General features: G+C 42.8%; 1 non-coding gene across 1 annotated transcript; it reads left to right on the top strand.

Annotated features, from left to right (window-relative positions):
- Positions 1-8,777: 8,777 nt before the first annotated feature.
- On the top strand, positions 8,778-8,850 carry TRNAM-CAU (transfer RNA methionine (anticodon CAU)). Its single transcript has one exon. It is a non-coding gene; the product is annotated as a tRNA-Met (tRNA).
- Positions 8,851-10,550: the final 1,700 nt, after the last annotated feature.

Raw genomic sequence — 10,550 nt, 5'->3', positions numbered from 1 at the left:
TCCTTTGTGTATTTTTTGGACTACTTTGAGAACAATTGGTATTAACTCTCCTTTAAATGTTTGGTAGAATTCATCTGTGAAACCACCTAGTCCTAGACTTTTGTTTCTTGGGAGTTTTTTGATTACCGATTCAATTTCATTACTAGTAATTAGTCTGGTTAGATTTTCTATCTCTTCCTCATTTGGTTTTGAAAGACTGTATGTTTTTAGGAATTATACATTTCTTCTAGGTTGTCTAATTTGCTGGTATATAATTTTTCATAGTAGTCTCTTATAATCCTTTGTGATATTTTGGTATCAGCTGTTACTTCTCTTTCAGATAAAAAGATAAAGTAACAAAATATTAAAACAAAAATACAAGGGGAAGGGCAACAATGCCAAAAGAAGAGATGAGTGAAGTAGACAAACATTTGGCAAGATTAAACAGGAATAATGAACAGTGAAAAATATACTTAAAAAGAGACACAACCACAGATGTTCCCATGACTAAACAGCGAGGACAAGATGAGGAAAATCTAGTGCTAATAAACTTCAAAACTTACATTTCTTGAAAAATGTCATTTACTAAATGTTTTTATTATATGTGCTGCCGAAGCGAGCACTACTAAATGTTTTTAGTAGAAAATTTAATTCTTTCCATAAGCAATAACAAAAGAACCCATGATTTGAAATCTTCCACAAAAAAACACCTGACCCAGAAGATCTGAGATACGAATTTATCAAATATTTATAAAGATATTTCTGATCTTATAAAAACTTCCAGAAAAACAAATGGGGAAAAAAAAAAAAACTCAACTAATTTTGTGACACTCGCAGTAATTTTGATACCCCAAACCTAACAAAGACTATGTGAGAAGGAAAATAAGATTCCACTCTCACACCTGAATTTGAATGCAAATATTAAATAAAACTGAAGAAAATATAAAAGGCCAGTAATAAAATACATCCTTATTATTAAGTTGGATTTATTCCAGATTTATAAGGTTAGTTTTATATTATGCTATGAAACTATAGTTTTATACTATAAAACTAATTAATATAACTTCCTTAATAAGAGAAAAAATATATGACCATACTAAGAGATGCAGATACAGATAAGCTGTTAAAATACAATGTCATTCTTTAAAAAAATGTGTAGCAAGTGAAGAGTAGAAGAAAACTTTATCAGTAAAGGTCCTGCACAAAAATGCTATAGCTAAAATGTCTGTTTAAATTTGGTAGATGATAACTATACCTGTCGTGGTGAGCATTTCATAATGGATAGAATTGTCAAATCACTATGTCGTATACGGAACTAATATAATATGTCAACTATGCTTCAACTAAACATATACAATATGTTCAATTAAAAAAAAATTTCCTCGGGGCGCCTGGGTGGCTCAGTCGGTTGGGCGACTACCTTCGGCTCAGGTCATGATCCTGGAGTCCCGGGATCGAGTCCCGCATCGGGCTCCCTGCTCAGCGGGGAGTCTGCGTCTCCCTCTGACCCTCCTCCCTCTCATGCTCTCTGTCTCTCATTCTCTCTGTCTCAAATAAATAAATAAAATCTTTAAAAAAAAAAATTCCTCATCCTATTCATCTCCCTCTTCTTTTGCCTTCCTTTTCTCTCCCATTCTATTTCACTTTTCTTTTCCTTCCTGAGGAATATAGTAGTACCATCATTTAGGCATGTCAGACCAAATTAGGTCTGGGGAGCTGTGGTGCCCTGGAGTTTCCCAGCTGTAGAACGTATCCACGTTGGGAGGGGGCGTGGAGTGTAGGAGCCCAGGCAGGACGAGGAGGACAAGTACAAAGACTAACAGGCTCTGGCTGGTTGTGTAACCTAAGCACAATGCAGAAGGCATCCACGCAGGAACAAGGCCCAAAGCATGGTGTTGGAGCCCTAGTGAGAAGAAGACCGTAGGTCAGTCTGAGGTGTTAAAGCCTAATTAGCATGCGGAAGGTGTCTGCAGGAGGCAGAAGCCCAGCCAGGGGTGTCAAATCTTGAGCAGGATGAGGAGAGCATCTCTGTAGAACAGAGCAAAGGCAACTGAAATAGAATTTATGAAAAGGATTCTGGAGTGAGCTGGTGGTGTGTTATTATCTCGGTACATTCCCCACACACAAGAATTCAGATCGGGGTGTCTCTTCCCTTTTACTAAATCTTCACAAAAAGAGATGGCAATAAGGCCGGTCAATGGCACAAAATATGGGGGACACAGTGGACAAGGCCGTGGGTAATATTAAGGCAACAGATGGGCAGCTTGACTGCCTGAAGCTGATCCTTTATCAAGAGTAGCCTGTAGTTCAGAGCTCTTCCGGGAAACCAGGCATGAACGTTTCCCACAACCCGTGTGGGGAACAGGAGAGAGGGAGCATTGGCATAGGATCAGCTTAAAGCCAGCTTAAACGGACCAAGTGGAGAAATGAAGGTAACTCAGGGAAAGAGAAGCAGAAGGAAAGAGAGAGGAAACATTTTCCCTGGCAACTACCCAAGTAGCCTTCACTCAGCAGCTCCAATGGGTGAAGGGAGAACTTTGACCTTTATGTCAAGTATGAATTTTATTTATTTATTTTTTAAAAGATTTTATTTATTTATTTATTTGACAGAGGCAGACACAGCGAGAGAGGGAACACAAGCAGGGGGAGTGGGAGAGGGAGAAGCAGGCTTCCCGCTGAGCAGGGAGCCCAATGCAAGGCTCGATTCCAGGACCCTGGGATCATGACCTGGGCCAAAGGCAGACGCTTAACCACTGAGCCACCCATGCACCCTCAAGTATGAATTTTAGAGTGTTACAGGGAGCTCAACATTTTAATTTTGGGGTTGAGACTGTGTCCCAGTGAGTGGAAATAAAATGATAACGGAAGACCTAAATATATGGTCTATATTATTATATCCCAGGATATCCCAGCAGATGGTCACATTTATATCACAGAGTTTGGAGAGGGCTAATTGATACAGTTATATGACTGTCCCTTAATTAGTTTTGTTATTATTATGACTTTACCCCACTAAGAAAGGACATCTCACGGATCTGAGAGACAGTGTCCTTGTGGGTAATCCAAACGCATATGGTAGATACAACAATGTTCATAACATAAGGAAACCACTTGACATTTTCAATTTCTGAGTATGGGTGTAAACATTATATCATTTTTATTTACAAATGGCAAAAAACCTAAAAGCATTCTTTAATGGGGGTGAGGGTAGGCAAAATGGGTGAAGGGGGTCAAGAGGTACCAACTTCCAGTTATGAGATAAATAAATCACGGGGATGTAACGGACACCATGGTGACTATAGTTAATAACACTGTATTTTATATTTGAAAGTTGCTAAGAGAGGAGATCTTAAATGTCCTCATCATAGAAAATAAAGTTCTCATCATAAGAAAAAAATGTAACTATGTATGGATACAGATGTTAATTATATTTATTGTGATCATTTGGCAGTGTATACAAATATCAAATCATTATGTTGTATTATGTATGAAACTAATATAATGCTTTATGTCAACTCCCACCTCAATAAAAAAAGAAAACCTCTTTTTTTACACCTCCTTTCACCCCATAAGGCAAGGAAAACAAATTTTTTTTCTGGTTTAAGACATTTTAATATACATAATGTATAGCACTTCATATAATTTATTAATGTCCTTTTCTATAGGCAAAAGAGTTACCTTGCAAAAGAAAACAAATATTGATAATCACTTATCTTTCCATGGCCTAATCGTAAGCCAAAACAAATAGCCTTTAACCAAATAGGTACTTCACCAAATGTGTACCTTACGTTCTAAGTACTAATTGTGCCAATGTAAGGTTTTAGCCTCTCATAAATACGTTCTTTGGCGTTAAGAAGTGTGTGGGGAGATGTTTTTAAGATCAAAGACCGCTGGAATTGCATGTTTAATGCAAGGTAGGTCTGAAGGTATTGTAGACACGGAGACTAGGGGGGTGTGGTTGGGAAGGCAAAAGTCTCCTTGTGCATTCTTAAGGAGAAGAAGCAAGTCACAGGGTCAACCAAGTCTTTTCCTGTTATCTAGGCTTCCTCTGGATTGGGGAAATGCCTCAGGCAGAGTTCTGCTATAGATGATTGAAACCAGCCCAGCAATATTAAGAAATGGTTTAAATAGAGGGGCAGGCACAATTATGAAATAGTTGGAGGGGCTGGAGGACCAGGCTCCGGGCCGTCCGCCATAGCCTCTGTATGAAACAGGCCCTCCAGGGAGGCTGCCAGGCGTCACCATCAGAAAGGGAGGCAATGGGAAAATGGCTGCTTCCTGTCAGTCTTTGCCGAGATTCAGAGAGCAGGAAACTGCCCTGCCGTCTGTTAGAACTATGTCAGCTGAAAATGGCTGTGTCGAAGCTACCTCCCTCCACTACAACAACAAGAGCATTCTGGGTATAAGCCACAAGTTGCATGTGTCCTGACTTCTTGCACCTTGGGAATAATGTCTTGTTCTCCCACTTGTCTGTTTTTAACACGCTACAAGGTAAAAACTGTTTTAAACCAGAGCAGAAAGCAGATAATTCCTGGCCTATTAGCTGCAGTTCCCTATCTGCATTTGTGCTATGTATTTTGAGATACCAGTAAGTGGGGCTTTTCCCCCTCATCTGAGGTAACTATACAAGCTCCAAGAGCTGCACAGCGATGTAGAGAGTGGTTTTGGCCAAGGTTTCCCTGCTTCCTTTCACTGCCATCTCCCCCCGCCCCCACCACCAAGGTCTAAGACAAGAACTGGAAAGGGTCTGCAGAGGATGTAGCATGGAGAGGTTTTGTAAGAGAAGGCTATTGGACTAGACTTTGAGAAAGGAATGAAAGGACTTCCCTAAATTAAGAGAAAAAAAAAAAGATTCACTCAAATATGGAGAAAGAGAAAAACATCTCAGAACCCACATGGGCGTGGATGCTACAGTTTTCCCTAAGCAACCAGGCAGGTAGAAACAGGAGCAGGCTTAGCGTTACCCCCCTCCCTCCCTTTCCTGGGCTCTGCATTAGATCCCATAGACTTGGCATGAACCTGAGTGAGCAAAAAGATAACAAATTGAGGTTTACAACTACCTTCGGAACCAGGACTCAGAGTCAGTCATTTCTCTAGACCATATAAATCATGAATCTATGCATATGTGAGGTATTGGATTGTTGCGCAGAGTGGCTGAATTTCCTTCTAGGTATGGTGACTACTGGAGGGTAGTAATGAAAGATACTGCGTATCCATACTGAACACTATAATAACAAAATGCACAAGATGGTTACCGACAAGAATCGCAGCGTTCAGAGGAAAAAAGACAAGATCATATAAGAATGAAAATATCAAGAATGGGTCTTGAAGAACCATGCATCATGGACCAGGCATGAAGTTGGAATTCCTCTATGAGGAAAGGTGTATGACTTTTTTAATTGAGGGGGCTTTAAAATACTCATGAAGGGAAGTAGAGACAGCAAAAGCTGAAAATCTAGGGATAAAAATTTTGTAAAACATTTGAGCATGTTATGGGCTGAATTGTGTTCCTCCAAAACTCATATGTTGAAAGCCCAACCCTTGGTCCCTCAGAATGTGGCTGTATGTAGAGATAGGGCCTTTAAAGAGGGAATTAAATTAAAATGAGGTCGTTAGAGTGGACCCTAATCCTATCTGGTGTCCTTATAAGAAGAGGAGATTAGGGGTGCCTGGGTGGCTCAGTCGTTGAGCGTCTGCCTTCGGCTCGGGTCATGATCCCGGAGTCCTGGGATCGAGCCCTACATCGGGCTCTCTGCTCGGCGGGAAGCCTGCTTCTCCCTCTCCCACTCCCCCTGCTGTGTTCCCTCTCTAGCTGTGTCTCTGTCAAATAAATAAATAAAATCTTAAAAAAAAAAAAAAAAGAGGAGATTAGGACACAGAGAAACCAGACATGTGCACACCCAAAGGAAAAACCATGTGAGGACGCAGAAGGTGGCCATCCACAAGTCAAGGAGAGAGGCCTGAGGAGAAACCAAACCTGCTGACACCTTGATTTGAACTTGGATTTGATCCAGCCTCCAGGGCAGTGTGAAAAATTTCTGTTGTTTAAGCCACCTCGTCTGTGGTATTTTGTTAAGGCGGCCCTAACTGACTAATACAGAGCGGAAGGGTTATGTTATCAAAATGAAGTATTTCAGAGGATATATTTAATTGAGGAAGTTCGAGAGCATGGGAACTGGGCCTTTGTTTACCCTGTCAGCTCCTGAGGTCAAGGATTGCTCTGTTCTCTGTGAATCCACAACCTCAGGACAACTCTTGGCACTGAGCATGTTCTCAGTAATGATGAGTAGAATGAATGATGGAATGAAAAGGAAGAGAGATTTAAGAGAGGTTGTGTAGAAGTAATCTACTGTAGTAGTTTACATACAGTAATCTACTGTAGTGATCCTCAAGCTTTTTGGTGTCAGAACTCATATATATATATATTTTTAAGTGATTTCTGCACCCTTACAACCCAGAGACCAAAGAGTTGCATACTCTACCGACTGAGCCAGCCAGGCAACCCAGGACTCTTTGCACTCTTAAATATTATTGTGAAACCCAAAGGTCTTTGTGGAAATAACCATCAATATTTACTATGTTAAGATTTAAAACTGCAAATTTAAAAGTATTTACTAGTTGGGGTTCCTGGTTAGCTCAGTCGGTAGAGCATGTGACTCTTGATCTTGGGGTTGAGAGTTCAAGCCTCATGTTGGGTGTAGAGATTACTTAAAAGAAATAATTTAAAAAGTCTTTAAAAGAAAGTATTTGTTAATTTGTTAATCAACCTATTAGGTGTTATCATAAGTAACATTTTATGAAAAAATAACTATATATATTTTTTCTTTAACTCTCCTTAATGACTGCTTAGTAGAAGACAAATTTTTATATGTTTCTTCATTCAAAATGTCATAAGCATATGAAGAAAGTTTGGCTTCATGCAGATATGTTGTTAGAAAAGGAAAGAGTATTTTAATAGCTTTTTCAGGCAATTGTGGACATTCTTCTCTGATTTTATACCAAACTTCACAGGTGGCACCTTCTTTAGGATTGGTTGTAATGTGAAATCTGAAGCCTTATCACTAACTTTGAATGGATCTTTTACCCATGTGTGATTTGGTAATAAGTTGGTCATATTGGTCTGTGGAGGTATTCAGCTTTTCCAAATGTTGAAACATTTCAGTACATAATATCAAACAAACAGAAAAGAACATGCATTAATACCATCACCAATCTCATCAGAAATGTCTCTAAGTATTAGGAAGCTGCAAGTTCATGAAGTTTCCTAACTGCTAATTTTCACCTGAAAGCTAATAATTCATCATTGCAAACAAATCCTCTCAATTATTTTTCTTTGAATTATTATTTTTTACAGACTGATATCTTTGATTTTTGAGAAAATGTCAGAATATATCATAGTTTTGTCTACTATTTATTCTTTCAAATAAAAATGGTTATCCATGAAAACAAAACAAAACATCTAGATCAGTTTGCAAGTCAAAAGTCACCCAAACACTTTTCTTAGACAATCTTCTTATTCTTATACACAGCTGAAGTGCTTTTTCTGCACTTACCATTTATTCACATGGATTATTAAAAAGACATGTACTTAAGGGTAAGAGCTAATAAAGTAATTTTTTTTTTACTGCTTCATCAAGGATATTAAGTAAACCAACCCCCACCCCCCAGAGAGACTGCTATGGACACAATGAGGGCGGGGATCTCTTGATAAACTGCCTTGATCCATAGGAAGCACCAGCAATTTTACCTACTGTTTTTGCACCATCAGCTTTTTTCATAACAAATAAAGCCTTGATATTATTATGAAAATATTGTTGGCCTCATATATCTTGAAAGTGTCTCAGGACCTCCATGGATCTGTTCACCACACTTTGAGAACTGATGATCTAAAGTATCTGTGGGGACTTGAGGGACAAAGGGCCAAGCTTGCCTTGTAAGTTTTGAACCCAGTTGCCAAGCATATGGCAGGTTGTGAATTAATGTTTGTTGAATGGACTAGAGAATCCATAATTGTATAAATATTTGCTTACTTGAATGAATGCGGTGATGTGGAGAAGAATGGTGGAGAGAATATGATCTAGAGTGGAGAAGGCATGCTTTTTGGAATCAGAATGCTTCCAAGGTCTGGCTTTACCACTGGGTAGCTGTGGGTTTAATTCTGTGGAGCCTCAGTTTTATCAGTAAAATGGGGATAATGATATATAGATTTATGGCAAAAAATTAAATTGGACTAAATGAAATTATGTGTATAAGTTTTTTAATAGGTACAATCTGCCCCCCAACATGGGGCTTGAACTTACAAGCTCATAATGAGGGGTCACACACCCTCTCCACTGAACCAGCCAGGCTTTTTTGTACAACTGAAGTCTTTAATAGCATATTTGGTTGTATAGAAATGCAGAAAATATGGAGAGTTATAAAATCAGTTTGTGATATTTCAAGGAGACTATCTCAGGAGACATAGGTGGAAATGTAGATTTAAACTGACTGGTAGGTATAGGCTATGGACCTGTTCGGGAGATACTCATTCAACTATTTACTGAGTCTATTACTCCAACAGAGGAGACTGCGGACAGTAAAAAAATAAAAATAAAAATAAAAATAAAAATAAAAATAAAAATAAAAATAAAAATAAAAATAAAAATAAATCGATATCTCTGAGGGAAAGACGATCCAGATCAACAAGGAATAAGAGAGAAATACTGGCCAAAGGTCAAGCACAATTGTTCAGTGGGTACATCCTGGTTTCCAGAAATTAGATGATTCCTTTAAAGTCTAACCAGGAAACGGCTTCCACCGCCTTCTTAGCGCAGTGGGCAGCGCGTCAGTCTCATAATCTGAAGGTCCTGAGTTCGAGCCTCAGAGAGGGCAGGGTTTTTTGCCTAGAAGCTTGTTCCCAGCAGGTGACAACCACAATTCATTTTAGACTAAGGAGCATCCTGGGAGAGATGCGCCGATTGGCGGCAGGGATGCAGTTTCCTCCGGTCCTAAATCAAGAAGCGGACGGCACGAGAGATGCAGAGCTTTCCCACAGCAGGCGGCGGGGTCCCCATCCCACCTCCGGGGCGCAGCCGGGGAAGTGGGCGGGGCCCGCGGCGACCGGGGCGCGACAACCATGCGCGGGGGCCGCGCGGGGCGGGGCCGCGCGGGGCGGGGCCGCGCGGGGCGGGGCCGCGCGGGGCGGGGCCGCGCGGGGCGGGGCCGCGCGGGGCGGGGCCGCGCGGGGCGGGGCCGCGCGGGGCGGGGCCGCGCGGGGCGGGGCCGCGCGGGGCGGGGCCGCGCGCTGCGCTCCGCCCACTTCGCCGCGGGAGCCACCCTCGCGCGCGGGAGCCGGGGCCCGAGCTGCATCTCCGCGCACAGGTGCACCACCTGGGCCTGCTTTTCATTTTATGCGCACCCGGAAGACAGGGAAATATTGGGCATCTTTGAAGCGCAGTAAATTGGCTCTTTATACCCCTTTTTCCCGTTTGGCCCCACTCGTGGCAGGGCTGGCGATGTCCCGACCCACATTCCAACCGACTGCGTGTGGACGGTGAGGGGACACAGGGAGGAGAGGTGGGGTCCCCACGCGGGCGGAGGTGCTCGGAGAGGAAGGAGGTCGGTGTCAGGCGGGCACCCACCCCCCCGTTACAAGCAGCCTTGAGAGGTGAATTGTAGTGGTGACAGCCCCTCTCCGCTAACCGGACGTGGGATTTGCGTGGGGGTTGAACCTGGGGGAAAAGGAAGGCCAATGACGGGGACCGAGAGAAGCTAGACTGTTTAGAACCTGCGGGAGCCGGGCCTCCAGACAGACCCTGGCTTGCGGAGGGGATTGCAAAGTGCCGGAGAGTCAGCAAAGGAAGGTTACGACCCCCAGTGGAATTTGTAGAAACTGAATTCACGCAGGAAGGAAGGAAGTGCTGGGAAGTCTGTCGTTAACGGAGTGTTGCCCCACTGCCTGGGACCCCATCACCACCGGCCTGGCCTCCCCTCTTTCAACTGTAACGCCGAGCAATAGCTTCAGAAACCCTTCAAAATCCGAGAAGGAAACAAAGGGGCCATTGTCTGTGCCAACCCAGAACCCAGATCGTTTCCCCCCTTGTGTTTTAGAGGCTCTGGGAGATGGAAACAAATATGCGAAAGCTTCCCAGCAGAAAAGCAATTCCACCGCATCCTTTCTCAGAGGTCCAGTCGGGGGAAGGGACTCACTCAGAGTGGGCAGTGGGACAGTCCTTGCCTTCGTGCTCTTTCTCACAACCTTTTCAGGTTTTCAACATGAGCCCAAGCCCCAAGACTTTTGAGGGTGATGCTGAGGGCCTGAGGAGGTCCTGAGAAAGGGATCACGGTGGATAATAAGAAATGATCATGTCTTTCAGATCCACAGATGCCGTGCCCCCTTGACTTTTAAGGCCACCCAGGTAGAGTGAGGACGGAATGACCACCCAACATCCCAGACAGTGCCCTGGGCGAGAGCATGAGCCCTGTTGTCCCCACCACAGGGCACAGTTGCCAGGTTCGTGGAAGGGAGCACGTCCCATCTGGGGAAGACCGTGTCGGGAACTGCCTGGTGAGTTAATACAGGGATTCCAGAA

Source organism: Mirounga angustirostris, unplaced genomic scaffold (assembly GCF_029215605.1).
Source record: "Mirounga angustirostris isolate CCGP_5_RB_7025 unplaced genomic scaffold, mMirAng1.0.hap1 SCAF_8, whole genome shotgun sequence".
Lineage (NCBI taxonomy): Eukaryota > Metazoa > Chordata > Mammalia > Carnivora > Phocidae > Mirounga > Mirounga angustirostris.
Note: the sequence above shows the minus strand (reverse complement) of the source record. Positions and strands in the feature narration are given on the sequence as shown.